The 19,042-nt window shown below is 34.4% G+C and overlaps 2 long non-coding RNA genes across 4 annotated transcripts; both read right to left on the minus strand.

The window, feature by feature from the left end:
- Window positions 1-2,079: 2,079 nt before the first annotated feature.
- On the minus strand, window positions 2,080-4,504 carry LOC146905792 (uncharacterized). Of its 2 annotated transcripts, XR_015018674.1 has the most exons (4): window positions 4,447-4,495; window positions 4,294-4,345; window positions 3,560-3,728; window positions 2,080-2,267 (listed from the first exon to the last, which is right to left on the minus strand). It is a non-coding gene; the product is annotated as an uncharacterized LOC146905792 (long non-coding RNA). The 2 variants fall into 2 exon arrangements; XR_015018673.1 differs by having other exon boundaries at window positions 4,294-4,504.
- Window positions 4,505-8,265: 3,761 nt separating this feature from the next.
- Window positions 8,266-11,039, minus strand: LOC146905793 (uncharacterized). 2 transcript variants are annotated; one of them, XR_015018675.1, is made up of 4 exons: window positions 10,645-11,039; window positions 10,492-10,543; window positions 9,758-9,878; window positions 8,266-8,465 (listed from the first exon to the last, which is right to left on the minus strand). It is a non-coding gene; the product is annotated as an uncharacterized LOC146905793 (long non-coding RNA). The 2 variants fall into 2 exon arrangements; XR_015018676.1 differs by having other exon boundaries at window positions 9,758-9,926.
- Between the last annotated feature and the right edge of the window lie 8,003 nt (window positions 11,040-19,042).

Raw genomic sequence — 19,042 nt, forward strand, 5'->3', positions numbered from 1 at the left:
GGGCGAATTTATGTGCCTATATCAGCTGAAGATTATTCCAAAGACAAGGGTTACGATTTTAGAAGAGCAAAGTGCGATTTTAAGACTACAAGACGGCTAGAAGAGCGATTTCTTCAACCTTTTACCAGTTCATGTATGTATTGATTCCTATATTGATTATGCTATTTGTAAACTCGATTATGAGTAGCTAAATCTCTTAGAGATTAGGTCTGAGATGATTCTTTGTAACCCGAATTGATCCATGTTGCTGTGAAACTCTATTTATTGTGTATGACAATCTAGTTTTTATTCAATTCAATTGTTCTTTATGCTTTTTATATCCTGATCAAATATAAATATGATTTAGTGAGAACGAATGACTACTGACCATAACTTTCGACTTAGACCTAATTGAATTGTTCTAATAAACATGATTAGTCTAGGAATGGATAATCGTTTGTTAGTGATATTAGGTTAAGGTGCTTACACATTCAAAGATTATTAGGCCACCTAAGGGATTAGGGGCTGTAGTTTGAGAAGAGGGTCCTAACTTTAAGGATTGATTAGAACTATTTTGTTAACTATCGTGGAACTAGAAAATCATTCATAAGAACAGGTGCAGTATACCAATTAGGGGAACATTGATGATTCGAAAGACCTAATCCCATCTCTATCTTATTCTTTACAACCAATCTTTATTTTCTGTCATTACTTTTAAGCAATCAAATCAATCAACTGCATAGTGGCAAAACAAAATAACCTTTATACATCCTATTCAATAAGGTACTAGAATTGTTGAGATTAAAAACAGTCCTTGTGGGAACGATAATTTTTCTACTTCGATAGTTTTGGTACACTTGCCAATTGTCTATCAAGTTTTTGGAGCCGTTCTCGGGGACTGTTGATCTATTTCAACAAGGCAATTACGTCATAATTTAGGATTTCTGCAATTTATTTTCTGTTAAAATAAATTCTTTTATTGTTTCAGTATTCATTAATTACTTAGTATCGTGCGGTGCTACTAAGGTATTTTGTCGTTATGCGAGGTAGACAGAGTTCAGACGATCTAGAATACGATGCTGAAATTGAAAGGACTGCAAGAGCCAATTGGAAAGTTTTTCGGTTATCAAAGTCAGTTCCACCGAGTGCACGAGAACCGATACCAAGTCCGACATTTACTGAAGCTGAAACAATCTCTTCTCCTAAATCTAGCACTATGGGAGAACCACAAGAAATACCGAAGTTGGGAGACTATGGGTTAGCTAATCCCCGTGGTCGCCTAACTCATACTTTTCAACCTGCTAATCTTGTGGCTTTTGATATCATGACATCTATTCTGAATGGGTTGAAGGAGAGACAGTTTGACGGGACCGATGCTATAAGTCCTAATGAGCACTTGAGTCATTCTTGCATACACCATACTCAAATATTTCATAGAACTTTGTTTTCCTTGTTACCTATTTTTCAAACTACTTTGTATAACTAACATGAAAAAACTAACAAGAGATGGACGATCCCAGCGACAATGTGGAATGTTAGTTTAGGTGTGACTGGCGGCTAGTGTTCTTTTTTAGTATAAATAAAATGGAGTGTGAGTTATGAGATGAGATGATGATGGGAGAAAGTAATATATTAAGGAGTATTTTATGTTGGACTTTAATTTTTAGCATAATCATAACTGTGTGTGAGAAGGGATAATATTACTAAAATGAAGAGTGAGGCTAGCATTGGTTCGGTTCATCGGTTCACTGGATATCAAAATTAAAATCCGAGAACCGAACAAAACTAGATCAGTTTAAGTTGGTTTGGTTTGGTTTTGAACCGATCCAAACAAGGTCGGATACTTTTTCGATTTGGTTCGGTTTGAATTTTCAGTTTCATAGGTTTTGTCCGAACCACTTAAACCCCTAAGAGTGTATATTTTAATTAAAAGAGGAGGCAGTCCCTGTTAGCACAGTTGATATGGTCCAAAACGTGTCACGATTTGAGGAAACCCTAATTCAACTGTTTAATATTCAAAGGAAAACGTGTCACAATTTACTTAAAACATGTAACACCCATACTAGAAATTACCTAGGATATCTAGTATGCTCATTAAACTTGGCATTGGATACATTAAAATTACAATAATAAAATTTCTTCCGAACATATCATAAAACTACTTGTCTATACATTTAAAATAATACCACTGACGTGTACAACATACATGCAATGAAAAGTAAACATAATTGTCCAGCTTCTTTCTCTACTTCATCACGAACTGCCTTGCTTGCGATCCACCTGTGTCTCTGAAATAAAATAAAAGGGATTGGGGTGAGACGGGATGTCTCAGTGAGTTCCACCTATCCTAGACTGTAGGCAATCTCAGGGAACCTAGGATCGCCATCTGTCTCTAAACTCAACCATTTTTGGGTTTATGCAATTTATCATGCATAACTGAGCGATCGGGGAATAACTAGGATCGCTGTCTAAAAGACTGATATAATCCTGATACTAATACTCAACTCATAATCATAATTATAATCATAATGTCTGTCATATTATGTTAGAAATGTTAGCGTTGAACAAACAATATTATCTGAGTTGATTTTACGGAATAAACCCAGGTGGAGTAACCCCGGAATTTATTCCACTCTGACCGGTAATAATTTCCAACTGGCGGGAACCCAACTGACGGGGATACCGGACTCCTCTTATTGTCATGGGGTCATCCTTACGGATAGTGCCCGTTCCAACTGGCGGGAACCTTTCGTATCCAACTGGCGGGAATAGCGAAAGCCATGACTTATAAATTATTTAATATTATAAACTGAACTGATTCTCTGATAACTGAGTTAATCCTCAACTCCACTACTGACGGGGAGCTAAAGAGGAATAACTTATCTTAACTGATTTTCTTATAATGATAACATCCTGAATCTGATAATAAAGACGTAGTGATTCCGTCTTTATTCTGAAATTAATTCTGATACTAACCTATTCAGGTTCTAGGCATATCGTTGTCATATGCCATTCCTAAAAGGTTATAAGATTTCCCCATATCCTGATAAATTAAATTCGACTAATTAAGTCGAACTTCCATACTTAGAATTCTACCCATGAATAATTTGTTTCAATGGCTATTTTACTCTAAACATTCCTTTACACAAATAAATATACACTATGGTAGTGTATGATTAGAGGATATGCATAATACAATTTCGGCTACATATTCGGCAATAATGAGAATTGGAGTCTTAGCCAAACCAAACCATCATATCACTTTAAAAGTATAATTTATATTAGCTAAGAGTCGAAATAAAGTAATAAAATTCAACAATTCTCACTTTCCGGAATGTTAGCCGAAATTGCATATTTATTCATACTCACGTAAAACTTATCATAATAATTTTCCTCTAACTCCTACATTACCATAAGCATATTTATCAACATAAAAACTATTTTAGAGTACACTAGCAAGGGTGTGAACCTTAATCAAAATGTCACTAAATTATGTTCTAATGTACCAAATTATGTTCTATTATTCTAAAGTCATAATTTTAACTACCCAAAGGGAAGTTTCTAACTAAAAGGAACTCACCGTGAATCATTCCTGCAAATTGCAAGCAACTTATCCCAAAATCTGCAGCTCTGCTATCTCCAAAACTCTATAATCACTTTCCCAAAATAGCTTATGCCTTAGCTTATAGGTCTTGCCCCTTCTGAAACAATTCAAACCACTCGTGACATAGCCTTACTTCATCAACCAGCTTACATCCGATAAAATTTCATTTCAGTCCCTGTACCAGAAGTTCGCCGTTTGGCTACTTAAGCACTTCGAAAACAGCTTAATTATCATTTAAGCACTTTCAACATTACTAAAACATCTTATCATTTTTCCATTACTCATATGTCAATCAAACATATATCTCATAAGCTGTTCTTCAGAAAATAATACTTGAAACAACTTAACTTCCAACTTAAGTTATTCTTCAACGGCTTAACTAGCAACTTATAACTTCTATCACATATATTTCGACCCAACCTTTAACACAGAAGTTCCAACATGTATTATTAGCCCTATGAACCACTTATACAGTAATTTGAACTCACAACTTAGTCATTTAAGGCATTTTGCTCAAAACAGCTTAACTGACAGCTTATGACCTCTAAACAATTCAATTTCTGCTCAAATTTTCCAGAATCAAATCAAACATGTATACACATCTCCTATCCCATTTCTACAGCAATCCTAACATGTTTATCCCAAAAATCAGTTATGGAAGCTTTTGGAAAACTTGGTCACAATTCAAGCCATTAATCACTTGTACTTACACTCAATTTCAACTTTCAGCCCTTTCCTCAATCTTGACACTTCTCTTTGCATCTACACATCAACAAGAACCATGTTCAAGATCTATGGCAACATACAAGCATTACAACCCAAGATTGTAAGAAAAGCTCCAAAGTTAACACAACCATACATACCTATCCCATTCAAGCTTGGATGTTGTTTTTGTAATGGATTTGCATTGAAAAATGGAGGAATGGATGAGAGAACCGTGAGAGAGCTAGAAGGTGGGAGTAGAAAAATTATGATATTTTTAGGGAAAGAAGAATGTAGAAAGTGTGAGAAAATATTGACCTTTAGCCAATTTTAAAAAAAATCTTGAGTGACAAGATTACCAAAATACCCTTCAAGTGAAAAAGACATAATTATCCTCCGTTAATTCGTAACCATTTAATTTCTCATGTCCGTTGAAATAGTAATACGAGAAACTTACCAAATATCGTCGATTTCTCAATAAGTAATTAATCCTTTGAAAATTATTTCCGTTCGGACATGTAACTGATACAACAATTTATTTAAAATTACGTGGGATATTACACTCTACCCCCCTTAAAGAAATTTCGTCCTCGAAATTTAGAGTTTACCTGATAATAAGTACATATAATTCCTCTATACTTTCGATCTTAGACTTCCACATACGTCTGTTACCAACTGATTCTCTTTATCCGACTAAATTATCGGTTTCCCTTGTTACATAAAGTCTTCCGACTACCTAGCCATAGATACAACTGACTTGAATTAATATGTTAAATCGATTTCAGGACATATTTGCCGATCTCATATGTCGAAAAGATTCGATAATAACCTTCTTATCTGTGATTTGTGGAATACATTATACACATTCCGAACATAGTGGATTGTAAAGCTAACCAATGCATCTGATATCTTTCGAGTAAATTCCTTGTTCCACATACTCTTTATAAATTGTCTTAGGTTACTCCTACTTGTTTACCTTTACTGAATTCTTGAAAAATCTCATACGTTTACTAAAGTAACACTTCTATCGACTTCGTCAACTTTTATCTTGTCTTGGACGAATATGACCTTTGAGTGATCTTTCATGCTATGTCTGATCCCAATAAAATTTTATGTCTGAACTATGCCCCAAATAACGAGGTCTTCTAATGATAATCATATCATACGCTGTATAAGATCGTCCTTACTCTGAGCAATATCTGACGTCAAGTTTATTTCATCGAAAGTAAGAATTGTTCCAACTTTCTCCGTTAATCAATACATAAATAGGTAAATGTTACTTCTGATGTCTGTTATGTTTTATATGAATAAACTCAACATTGTGCTACCTCTAACATCTGTTGGAAGTACTAACTGACGAGTACAATCCATAAATCAGATTTAAATACATAGTGTACTAACTGGCGAGTACATTAAATATATAAATCTTATATGAGAATGGTGCACTGACTGGCGAGTACACAATACACGAGGCAGTACAACTGATAGCTTAATACATAACATATATTTGTAGTCATTCAACTTTGCTTCTTCTATATCAGAATTTAAATCAATCACGATACACCTTGATCATATTAGGATGAGTAAAAAGTATCATCATAGATCTTCTCTTGAACTTATATGTTCAAAATATACATTTCATTCTTGAACAATATTGTTATAGCTGTTACTCTAGGGAATGTCTTATCATCTTTTTCTTAATTCCATACTCATAACCTGAACATGCGTAGTCCCATTTGTGTGATATCAATCTTTTCTTTACCTCAAAAATATGGAGTTGAGATTCCTAAACTTCAAGACTAAAATTGCATTCAAGCATTTGCATTCATATTCTGAGTAGTATCTGTTCCCTCAGATACATGTTAATATACCTGATATTCCATGATAGTATTTCAAACCAAAATAAAAATAAAATCTTCAAGATACAAAATTTATATCTTTGCCTCATACATGACTCCTTTTAACTAATCTGATACTTCTAAGTCATTCTTCAAAATCACGGCGTCGATTAACCGGGTTACATACTATAGGTGATTCCAATTTCTTATATTTAATAAGGTAGGAACACCTTCATCCTACTCTTACTACTTGAAATTTTCATATCTGTGAATTATGCGGTTTGGAAAATTGTTTAATTCGTCTCTTAAGATTTCCCATGAATATCTCATTCAAAGTCTTAAACTTTTGCACATTATGTTACTTCTTGCTGATTAATATCTCGTTGCGCTACTCTGATTTATTAGTTCACTTCGCTTAGGCGTACTGCTCCAACCATACTGTAAATTTCTCCATCTCATTACTACATGTTATGAACATGGGGCTAACTTTACACTTCTTGCTATTTCGAGCACCGACTTATAATCACTGACGAGTCATTTTCAAATACTGCAATTTTTTTTTCTTTAAACTTGCACTACATACTTGTTCTCGCAAAGTGTTCCTTGAATGATTCTCACATTCACATTATTTATGAACTAAAACATACTTGAATATTCGAGGCTTATTTCCATTTAGTTTGTTCTTGTATGTATTGACAGATACACTTACGATCTCCTCTGTAATAACTTCGACTCCCAAAATTCGATGTAGTTAACAAAATCATTCTTTTGGTTTTCAAGACATTTGCATCAGAAAAATCATCAGATAAAAATGTTTAATTCCTCAATACTTTACTTCATTCTTAACTCTTTTACACTAGCGACAATTTTTTCCTGTAGCAGAACCTTAAAATAATTTTCAAATTCAAAAATCTTGATTTAATCTTTAACACATCAACCTATTGTATTCATGCGTTAATACATTCTTGTCCTCGACATTCCGTTGAATGAGCTTGACATCATTCGTCCATTAGTTCACCGAACTTCCGCAATTTATTATTATTAAATCTTTATTTTCCGTTTAGATCGAAAATTTACATTTGTCTCTGACCATTACCTGGATCTCTTTCCACTTACTGTTATACTTGTATTTCTTAGTTCGAAGAACAACTTAATATCATTATAAATGCAAGAGGTCTTATTCAATTTCCTTAGCGTACAATCCTTATTAGTTTAACTTTTCTGCAATTCCTTGCTAAAAAATGCATCCAATTCGTGCTCTAATCCGTAAGGATCTTTCCACTACTATTTATTCATCTTTCTTGACTCTTATGCGGTATAGCATCTTCACTTTCTAATTCATAAATCTAGCACTTTAGATTCGGGAGGTTTGACTAATCCGACATAGTTTATCTAACTTACGTCGTCCATTCATTGCTCACATCGGGGTTTCCTTGTCTGCTCCAAAATAATTTACTTATTCCTTAATTAGTTCACCTAACAGTTCAAGCATCAAAATCCAGCTCGTTTCGGCATTCAAGTCTTTCACTTCTCACATACTCTACACCCACCGAGAGTTTCTGAATTCCATTGTTCATCAGATAATTTTCTCATATCAAGTTCATCTTCTGATCCTGCAGTTCTAGTTACGCCTTTAGAAATACTCATTTCTTCTATACCTTACTTATGCCTCTTATATTGCGGCTCCTGTCAAAGTTGCAATTATCCCTTAGTCACCCTGAATATCTTACTTCAAAGGTATCCACATAAAAAGTGTCGTTCAACAATACATAGTACTCCGTCTTAATCTTAACATTTCCCTTATGTGCTTGAAGAATCTTCAGCTTCAAAGTTTAGCAACCACCATTAGGCATCAAATACTTCCATAGCAAAATTCCCTATAAACCTGACACCCTGACTTTCCTTCTTCTTATGCTTCATTCCTCCTAGGTCCTATTCAGCTCTCAGACATTCGTTCTAACTGTCATATACTAGATTGAGTTGATCAGGCTCAGGTAGATATGACATTTAGAATAAACATCCGGAACCCAATGGTCCCACTGCATTTTATTGAATTCTAATGACCCAAGGCACGATCTGAATCGACCTGCTCTGATACCAAATTGTAACACCCATACTAGAAATTACCTAGGATATCTAGTATGCTCGTTAAACTTGGCATTGGATACATTAAAATTACAATAATAAAATTTCTTCCGAACATATCATAAAACTACTTGTCTATACATTTAAAATAATACCACTGACGTGTACAACATACATGCAATGAAAAGTCAACATAATTGTCCAGCTTCTTTCTCTACTTCATCACGAACTGCCTTGCTTGCGATCCACCTGTGTCTCTGAAATAAAATAAAAGGGATTGGGGTGAGACGGGATGTCTCAGTGAGTTCCACCTATCCTAGACTGTAGGCAATCTCAGGGAACCTAGGATCGCCATCTGTCTCTAAACTCAACCATTTTTGGGTTTATGCAATTTATCATGCATAACTGAGCGATCGGGGAATAACTAGGATCGCTGTCTAAAAGACTGATATAATCCTGATACTAATACTCAACTCATAATCATAATTATAATCATAATGTCTGTCATATTATGTTAGAAATGTTAGCGTTGAACAAACAATATTATCTGAGTTGATTTTACGGAATAAACCCAGGTGGAGTAACCCCGGAATTTATTCCACTCTGACCGGTAATAATTTCCAACTGGCGGGAACCCAACTGACGGGGATACCGGACTCCTCTTATTGTCATGGGGTCATCCTTACGGATAGTGCCCGTTCCAACTGGCGGGAACCTTTCGTATCCAACTGGCGGGAATAGCGAAAGCCATGACTTATAAATTATTTAATATTATAAACTGAACTGATTCTCTGATAACTGAGTTAATCCTCAACTCCACTACTGACGGGGAGCTAAAGAGGAATAACTTATCTTAACTGATTTTCTTATAATGATAACATCCTGAATCTGATAATAAAGACGTAGTGATTCCGTCTTTATTCTGAAATTAATTCTGATACTAACCTATTCAGGTTCTAGGCATATCGTTGTCATATGCCATTCCTAAAAGGTTATAAGATTTCCCCATATCCTGATAAATTAAATTCGACTAATTAAGTCGAACTTCCATACTTAGAATTCTACCCATGAATAATTTGTTTCAATGGCTATTTTACTCTAAACATTCCTTTACACAAATAAATATACACTATGGTAGTGTATGATTAGAGGATATGCATAATACAATTTCGGCTACATATTCGGCAATAATGAGAATTGGAGTCTTAGCCAAACCAAACCATCATATCACTTTAAAAGTATAATTTATATTAGCTAAGAGTCGAAATAAAGTAATAAAATTCAACAATTCTCACTTTCCGGAATGTTAGCCGAAATTGCATATTTATTCATACTCACGTAAAACTTATCATAATAATTTTCCTCTAACTCCTACATTACCATAAGCATATTTATCAACATAAAAACTATTTTAGAGTACACTAGCAAGGGTGTGAACCTTAATCAAAATGTCACTAAATTATGTTCTAATGTACCAAATTATGTTCTATTATTCTAAAGTCATAATTTTAACTACCCAAAGGGAAGTTTCTAACTAAAAGGAACTCACCGTGAATCATTCCTGCAAATTGCAAGCAACTTATCCCAAAATCTGCAGCTCTGCTATCTCCAAAACTCTATAATCACTTTCCCAAAATAGCTTATGCCTTAGCTTATAGGTCTTGCCCCTTCTGAAACAATTCAAACCACTCGTGACATAGCCTTACTTCATCAACCAGCTTACATCCGATAAAATTTCATTTCAGTCCCTGTACCAGAAGTTCGCCGTTTGGCTACTTAAGCACTTCGAAAACAGCTTAATTATCATTTAAGCACTTTCAACATTACTAAAACATCTTATCATTTTTCCATTACTCATATGTCAATCAAACATATATCTCATAAGCTGTTCTTCAGAAAATAATACTTGAAACAACTTAACTTCCAACTTAAGTTATTCTTCAACGGCTTAACTAGCAACTTATAACTTCTATCACATATATTTCGACCCAACCTTTAACACAGAAGTTCCAACATGTATTATTAGCCCTATGAACCACTTATACAGTAATTTGAACTCACAACTTAGTCATTTAAGGCATTTTGCTCAAAACAGCTTAACTGACAGCTTATGACCTCTAAACAATTCAATTTCTGCTCAAATTTTCCAGAATCAAATCAAACATGTATACACATCTCCTATCCCATTTCTACAGCAATCCTAACATGTTTATCCCAAAAATCAGTTATGGAAGCTTTTGGAAAACTTGGTCACAATTCAAGCCATTAATCACTTGTACTTACACTCAATTTCAACTTTCAGCCCTTTCCTCAATCTTGACACTTCTCTTTGCATCTACACATCAACAAGAACCAGGTTCAAGATCTATGGCAACATACAAGCATTACAACCCAAGATTGTAAGAAAAGCTCCAAAGTTAACACAACCATACATACCTATCCCATTCAAGCTTGGATGTTGTTTTTGTAATGGATTTGCATTGAAGAATGGAGGAATGGATGAGAGAACCGTGAGAGAGCTAGAAGGTGGGAGTAGAAAAATTATGATATTTTTAGGGAAAGAAGAATGTAGAAAGTGTGAGAAAATATTGACCTTTAGCCAATTTTAAAAAAAATCTTGAGTGACAAGATTACCAAAATACCCTTCAAGTGAAAAAGACATAATTATCCTCCGTTAATTCGTAACCATTTAATTTCTCATGTCCGTTGAAATAGTAATACGAGAAACTTACCAAATATCGTCGATTTCTCAATAAGTAATTAATCCTTTGAAAATTATTTCCGTTCGGACATGTAACTGATACAACAATTTATTTAAAATTACGTGGGATATTACAAAACATGACGTGATTTTGGGCGAATTTATGTGCCTATTTCAGCTGAAGATTATTCCAAAGACAAGGGTTACGATTTTAGAAGAGCAAAGTGCGATTTTAAGACTACAAGACGGCTAGAAGAGCGATTTCTTCAACCTTTTACCAGTTCATGTATGTATTGATTCCTATATTGATTATGCTATTTGTAAACTCGATTATGAGTAGCTAAATCTCTTAGAGATTAGGTCTGAGATGATTCTTTGTAACCCGAATTGATCCATGTTGCTGTGAAACTCTATTTATTGTGTATGACAATCTAGTTTTTATTCAATTCAATTGTTCTTTATGCTTTTTATATCCTGATCAAATATAAATATGATTTAGTGAGAACGAATGACTACTGACCATAACTTTCGACTTAGACCTAATTGAATTGTTCTAATAAACATGATTAGTCTAGGAATGGATAATCGTTTGTTAGTGATATTAGGTTAACGTGCTTACACATTCAAAGATTATTAGGCCACCTAAGGGATTAGGGGCTGTAGTTTGAGAAGAGGGTCCTAACTTTAGGGATTGATTAGAACTATTTTGTTAACTATCGTGGAACTAGAAAATCATTCATAAGAACAGGTGCAGTATACCAATTAGGGGAACATTGATGATTCGAAAGACCTAATCCCATCTCTATCTTATTCTTTACAACCAATCTTTATTTTCTGTCATTACTTTTAAGCAATCAAATCAATCAATTGCATAGTGGCAAAACAAAATAACCTTTATACATCCTATTCAATAAGGTACTAGAATTGTTGAGATTAAAAACAGTCCTTGTGGGAACGATAATTTTTCTACTTCGATAGTTTTGGTACACTTGCCAATTGTCTATCAAGTTTTTGGAGTCGTTCTCGGGGACTGTTGATCTATTTCAACAAGGCAATTACGTCATAATTTAGGATTTCTGCATTTTATTTTCTGTTAAAATAAATTCTTTTATTGTTTCAGTATTCATTAATTACTTAGTATCGTGCAGTGCTACTAAGGTATTTTGTCGTTATGCGAGGTAGACAGAGTTCAGACGATCTAGAATACGATGCTGAAATTGAAAGGACTGCAAGAGCCAATTGGAAAGTTTTTCGGTTATCAAAGTCAGTTCCACCGAGTGCACGAGAACCGATACCAAGTCCGACATTTACTGAAACTGAAACAATCTCTTCTCCTAAATCTAGCACTATGGGAGAACCACAAGAAAGACCGAAGTTGGGAGACTATGGGTTAGCTAATCCCCTTGGTCGCCTAACTCATACTTTTAAACCTGCTAATCTTGTGGCTTTTGATATCAAGACATCTATTCAGAATGGGTTGAAGGAGAGACAGTTTGACGGGACCGATGCTATAAGTCCTAATGAGCACTTGAGTCATTCTTGCATACACCATACTCAAATATTTCATAGAACTTTGTTTTCCTTGTTACCTATTTTTCAAACTACTTTGTATAACTAACATGAAAAAACTAACAAGAGATGGACGATCCCAACGACAATGTGGAATGTTGGTTTAGGTGTGACTGGCGGCTAGTGTTCTTTATTAGTATAAATAAAATAGAGTGTGAGTTATGAGATGAGATGATGATGGGAGAAAGTAATATATTAAGGAGTATTTTATGTTGGACTTTAATTTTTAGCATAATCATAAATGTGTGTGAGAAGGGATAATATTACTAAAATGAAGAGTGAGGCTAGCATTGGTTCGGTTCATCGGTTCACTGGATATCAAAATTAAAATCCGAGAACCGAACAAAACTAGATCAGTTTAAGTTGGTTTGGTTTGGTTTTGAACCGATCCAAACAAGGTCGGATACTTTTTCGATTTGGTTCGGTTTGAATTTTCAGTTTCATAGGTTTTGTCCGAACCACTTAAACCCCTAAGAGTGTACATTTTAATTAAAAGAGGAGGCAGTCCCTGTTAGCACAGTTGATATGGTCCAAAACGTGTCACGATTTGAGGAAACCCTAATTCAGCTGTTTAATATTCAAAGGAAAACGTGTCACAATTTACTTAAAACATGACGTGATTTTTGGCAAATTTATGTGCCTATTTCAGCTGAAGATTATTCCAAAGACAAGGGTTACGATTTTAGAAGAGCAAAGTGCGATTTTAAGACTACAAGACGGCTAGAAGAGCGATTTCTTCAACCTTTTACCAGTTCATGTATGTATTGATTCCTATATTGATTATGCTATTTGTAAACTCGATTATGAGTAGCTAAATCTCTTAGAGATTAGGTCTGAGATGATTCTTTGTAACCCGAATTGATCCATGTTGCTGTGAAACTCTATTTATTGTGTATGACAATCTAGTTTTTATTCAATTCAATTGTTCTTTATGCTTTTTATATCCTGATCAAATATAAATATGATTTAGTGAGAACGAATGACTACTGACCATAACTTTTGACTTAGACCTAATTGAATTGTTCTAATAAACATGATTAGTCTAGGAAAGGATAATCGTTTGTTAGTGATATTAGGTTAACGTGCTTACACCTTCAAAGATTATTAGGCCACCTAAGGGATTAGGGGCTGTAGTTTGAGAAGAGGGTCCTAACTTTAGGGATTGATTAGAACTATTTTGTTAACTATCGTGGAACTAGAAAATCATTCATAAGAATAGGTGCAGTATACCAATTAGGGGAACATTGATGATTCGAAAGACCTAATCCCATCTCTATCTTATTCTTTACAACCAATCTTTATTTTCTGTCATTACTTTTAAGCAATCAAATCAATCAACTGCATAGTGGCAAAACAAAATAACCTTTATACATCCTATTCAATAAGGTACTAGAATTGTTGAGATTAAAAACAGTCCTTGTGGGAACGATAATTTTACTACTTCGATATTTTTGGTACACTTGCCAATTGTCTATCAAGTTTTTGGAGCCGTTTTCGGGGACTGTTGATCTATTTCAACAAGGGAATTACGTCATAATTTAGGATTTCTGCAATTTATTTTCTGTTAAAATAAATTCTTTTATTGTTTCAGTATTCATTAATTACTTAGTATCGTGCAGTGCTACTAAGGTATTTTGTCGTTATGCGAGGTAGACGGAGTTCAGACGATCTAGAATACGATGCTGAAATTGAAAGGAGTGCAAGAGCCAATTGGAAAGTTTTTCGGTTGTCAAAGTCAGTTCCACCGAGTGGACGAGAACCGATACCAAGTCTGACATTTACTGAAACTGAAACAATCTCTTCTCTTAAATCTAGCACTATGGGAGAACCACAAGAAAGACCGAAGTTGGGAGACTATGGGTTAGCTAATCCCCGTGGTCGCCTAACTCATACTTTTCAACCTGCTAATCTTGTGGCTTTTGATATCAAGACATCTATTCAGAATGGGTTGAAGGAGAGACAGTTTGACGGGACCGATGCCATAAGTCCTTATGAGCCTTGAGTCATTCTTGCTTACACCATACTCAAATATTTCATAGAACTTTGATTTCCTTGTTATCTATTTTTCAAACTACTTTGTATAACTAACATGAAAAAACTAACAAGAGTTGGACGATCCCAACGACAATGTGGAATGTTGGTTTAGGTGTGACTGGCGGCTAGTGTTCTTTGTTAGTATAAATAAAATAGAGTGTGAGTTATGAGATGAGATGATGATGGGAGAAAGTAATATATCAAGGAGTATTTTATGTTGGACTTTAATTTGTAGCATAATCATATATGTGTGTGAGAGGGGATAATATTACTTAAATGAAGAGTGAGGCTAGCATTGGTTCGGTTCATCGGTTCACTGGATATCAAAATTAAAATCCGAGAACCGAACAAAACTAGATCAGTTTAAGTTGGTTTGGTTTGGTTTTGAACCGAACCAAACAAGGTCGGATACTTGTTCGGTTTTGTTCGGTTTGAATTTTCAGTTTCATCGGTTTTGTCCGAACCATTTAAACCCCAAAGAGTGTATATTTTAATTAAAAGACGAGGCAGTCCCTGTTAGCACAGATGATATGGTCCAAAACATGTCACGATTTGAGGAAACCCTAATTCAGCTGTTTAATATTCAAAGGAAAACGTGTCACAATTTACTTAAAACATGACGCGATTTTGGGCGAATTTATGTGCCTATTTCAGCTGAAGATTATTCTAAAGACAAGGGTTACGATTTTAGAAAAGCAAAGTGCGATTTTAAGACTACAAGACGGCTAGAAGAGCGATTTCTTCAACCTTTTACCAGTTCATGTATGTATTGATTCCTATATTGATTATGCTATATGTAAACTCGATTATGAGTAGCTAAATCTCTTAGAGATTAGGTCTGAGATGATTCTTTGTAACCCGAATTGATCCATGTTGATGTGAAACTCTATTTATTGTGAATGACAATCTAGTTTTTATTCAATTCAATTGTTCTTTATGCTTTTTATATCCTGATCAAATATAAATATGATTTAGTGAGAACGAATGACTACTGACCATAGCTTTCGACTTAGACCTAATTGAATTGTTCTAATAAACATGGTTACTTTAGGAATGGATAATCATTTGTTAGTGATATTAGGTTAACGTGCTTAAACCTTCAAAGATTATTAGACCACCTAAGGGATTAGGGGTTGTAATTTGAGAAGAGGGTCCTAACTCAAGGGATTGATTAGGCCTATTTTGTTAACTACGGTGGAACTAGAAAATCATTCTTAAGAATAGGTGCGATATACAAATTAGGGGAACATAAATGATTCGAAAGACCTGATCTCATCTCTCTCTTATTCTTTACAACCAATCTTTGTTTTCTGTCCTTACTTTTATGCAATCAAACCAATCAACTCCCTAGTGGCAACACAAAATAACCATTATACATCCTATTTAATAACGTACTAGAATTGTTGAGATTAAAAACAGTCCTTGTGGGAACGATAATTTTACTACTTCGATATTTTTGGTACTCTTGCCAATTGTCTATCAAGTTTTTGGAGCCGTTCTCGGGGACCGTTGATCTATTTGAACAAGGGAATTACGTCATAATTTAGGATTTCTGCAATTTATTTTCTGTTAAAATAAATTCTTTTATTGTTTCAGTATTCATTAATTACTTAGTATCGTGCAGTGCTACTAAGGTATTTTGTCGTTATGCGAGGTAGACGGAGTTCAGACGATCTAGAATACGAAGCTGAAATTGAAAGGACTGCAAGAGCCAATTGGAAAGTTTTTCGGTTGTCAAAGTCAGTTCCACCGAGTGCACGAGAACCGATACCAAGTCTGACATTTACTAAAACTGAAACAATCTCTTCTCCTAAATCTAGCACTATGGGAGAACCACAAGAAATACCGAAGTTGGGAGACTATGGGTTAGCTAATCCCCGTGGTCGCCTAACTCATACTTTTCAACCTGCTAATCTTGTGGCTTTTGATATCAAGACATCTATTTAGAATGGGTTGAAGGAGAGACAGTTTGACGGGACCGGTGCTATAAGTCCTTATGAGCACTTGAGTCATTTTTGCTTACACCATACTCAAATATTTCATAGAACTTTGTTTTCCTTGTTATCTATTTTTCAAACTACTTTGTATAACTAACATGAAAAAACTAACAAGAGATGGACGATCCCAACGACAATGTGGAATGTTGGTTTAGGTGTGACTGGCGGCTAGTGTTCTTTGTTAGTATAAATAAAATAGAGTGTGAGTTATGAGATGAGATGATGATGGGAGAAAGTAATATATCAAGGAGTATTTTATGTTGGACTTTAATTTGTAGCATAATCATAAATGTGTGTGAGAGGGGATAATATTACTTCAATGAAGAGTGAGGCTAGCATTGGTTCGGTTCATCGGTTCACTGGATATCAAAATTAAAATCCGAGAACCGAACAAAACTAGATCAGTTTAAGTTGGTTTGGTTTGGTTTTGAACTGAACCAAACAAGGTCGGATACTTGTTCGGTTTTGTTCGGTTTGAATTTTCAGTTTCATCGGTCTTGTCCGAACCATTTAAACCCCTACGAGTGTATATTTTAATTAAAAGATGAGGCAGTCCCTGTTAGCACAGATGATATAGTCCAAAACATGTCACGATTTGAGGAAACCCTAATTCAGCTGTTTAATATTCAAAGGAAAACATGTCACAATTTACTTAAAACATGACACGATTTTGGGCGAATTTATGTGCCTATTTAAGCTGAAGTTTATTCCAAAGACAAGGGTTGCGATTTTAGAAGAGCAAAGTGCGATTTTGAGACTACAAGACGGCTAGACCAGCGATTTCTTCAACCTTTTACCAGTTCATGTATGTATTGATTCCTATATTGATTATGCTATTTGTAAACTCGATTATGAGTAGCTAAATCTCTTAGAGATTAGGTCTGAGATGATTCTTTGTAACCCGAATTGATCCATGTTGCTGTGAAACTCTATTTATTGTGAATGACAATCTAGTTTTTATTCAATTCAATTGTTCTTTATGCTTTTTATATCCTGATCAAATATAAATATGATTTAGTGAGAACGAATGACTACTGACCATAACTTTCGACTTAGACCTAATTGAATTGTTCTAATAAACATGATTAGTCTAGGAATGGATAATCGGTTGTTAGTGATATTAGGTTAACATACTTACACCTTCAAAGATTATTAGGCCACCTAAGGGATTAGGGGCTGTAGTTTGAGATGAGGGTCCTAACTTTAGGGATTGATTAGGACTATTTTGTTAACTATCGTGGAACTAGAAAATCATTCATAAGAATAGGTGCAGTATACCAATTAGGGGAACATTGATGATTCGAAAGACCTAATCCCATCTCTATCTTATTCTTTACAACCAATCTTTATTTTCTGTCATTACTTTTAAGCAATCAAATCAATCAACTGCATAGTGGCAAAACAAAATAACATTTATACATCCTATTCAATAAGGTACTAGAATTGTTGAGATTAAAAACAGTCCTTGTGGGAACGATAATTTTACTACTTCGATAGTTTTTGGTACACTTGTCAATTTTCTATTACTTCATTAGTTCAATTTGTTTCAGTTTTTTACTGTTTTTCAAAAAAGAAACTGAACTAAACTAGTCGGTTTGGTTCTGTTTGGATCGGTTCAGTTGGTCGGTTTGTTTGAAAATACAGTTAAAAAATCCATATTTTCATAAATTTGTATTTCATGCATACAACATACTCAAATATTTCTTTTACCTTTGTTTTCCATGTTCTCTGTTTTTGAAACTACTTTGTATAACTTATATGAAAAAACTAACAAGACCTGGACGATCCCAATGACGGTGAGGAACGTTGTGTTAGGTGTGACTGACAGTCAATGTTCTTTTTTAGTAGAAACAAAATAGAATGAGTGATGAGATGAGATGATGATGAGAGAAAGTGAATGAATCAAGGAGTATTTTATGGTGGACTTTAATTTTGAGCTGAATCATAATTGTGTGTGAAGAGGGATAATATTACTAAAATAGGGAGTGAGGTTAACATGGATTCAGTTCATCGGTTCTTTGGATCTCAAAATTAAAAACTGAGAACCGAACTAAACTAGATTGGTTTAAGTTGGTTCAATTCGATTTTGAACCCAACCAAACAAGATCAAATACTTTTTCAGTTTTGTTCGGTTTGGATTTTCGGTTTTATCGATTTTATCCGAACCACTTACACCCTTTAATAGAAGTGAAGAGTGTATATCCTTATTTATTAATTTTGTTACGTCTGCAGCAACTTAACCTAATTTTTCCCCGCTCATTTGCTTTATTAGGTTTGCAATTATTTAACCTAACAAATTCCATCTAAAAAAATGCATTGCACACCAATTCCATTCTTATCCGTTTGCCTTTTTTTAGAAGAAAATATTTTCTACCATATCAATGATCTTGCGAGTTAAAAATTATTTATAGGTCTCTGTTATTGTCAAGAAAACCCGTGCGACGCACGGATCAAAAGTCTAGTTTTAATTAAAAGAGGAGGTCATCTCTAACTTGAAATGATCGATGAAATTTAAGTAAAAAAATATTACTTT

Source organism: Medicago sativa, chromosome 7, assembly GCF_051527215.1.
Source record: "Medicago sativa cultivar Bolivia chromosome 7, Bolivia_mono, whole genome shotgun sequence".
Lineage (NCBI taxonomy): Eukaryota > Viridiplantae > Streptophyta > Magnoliopsida > Fabales > Fabaceae > Medicago > Medicago sativa.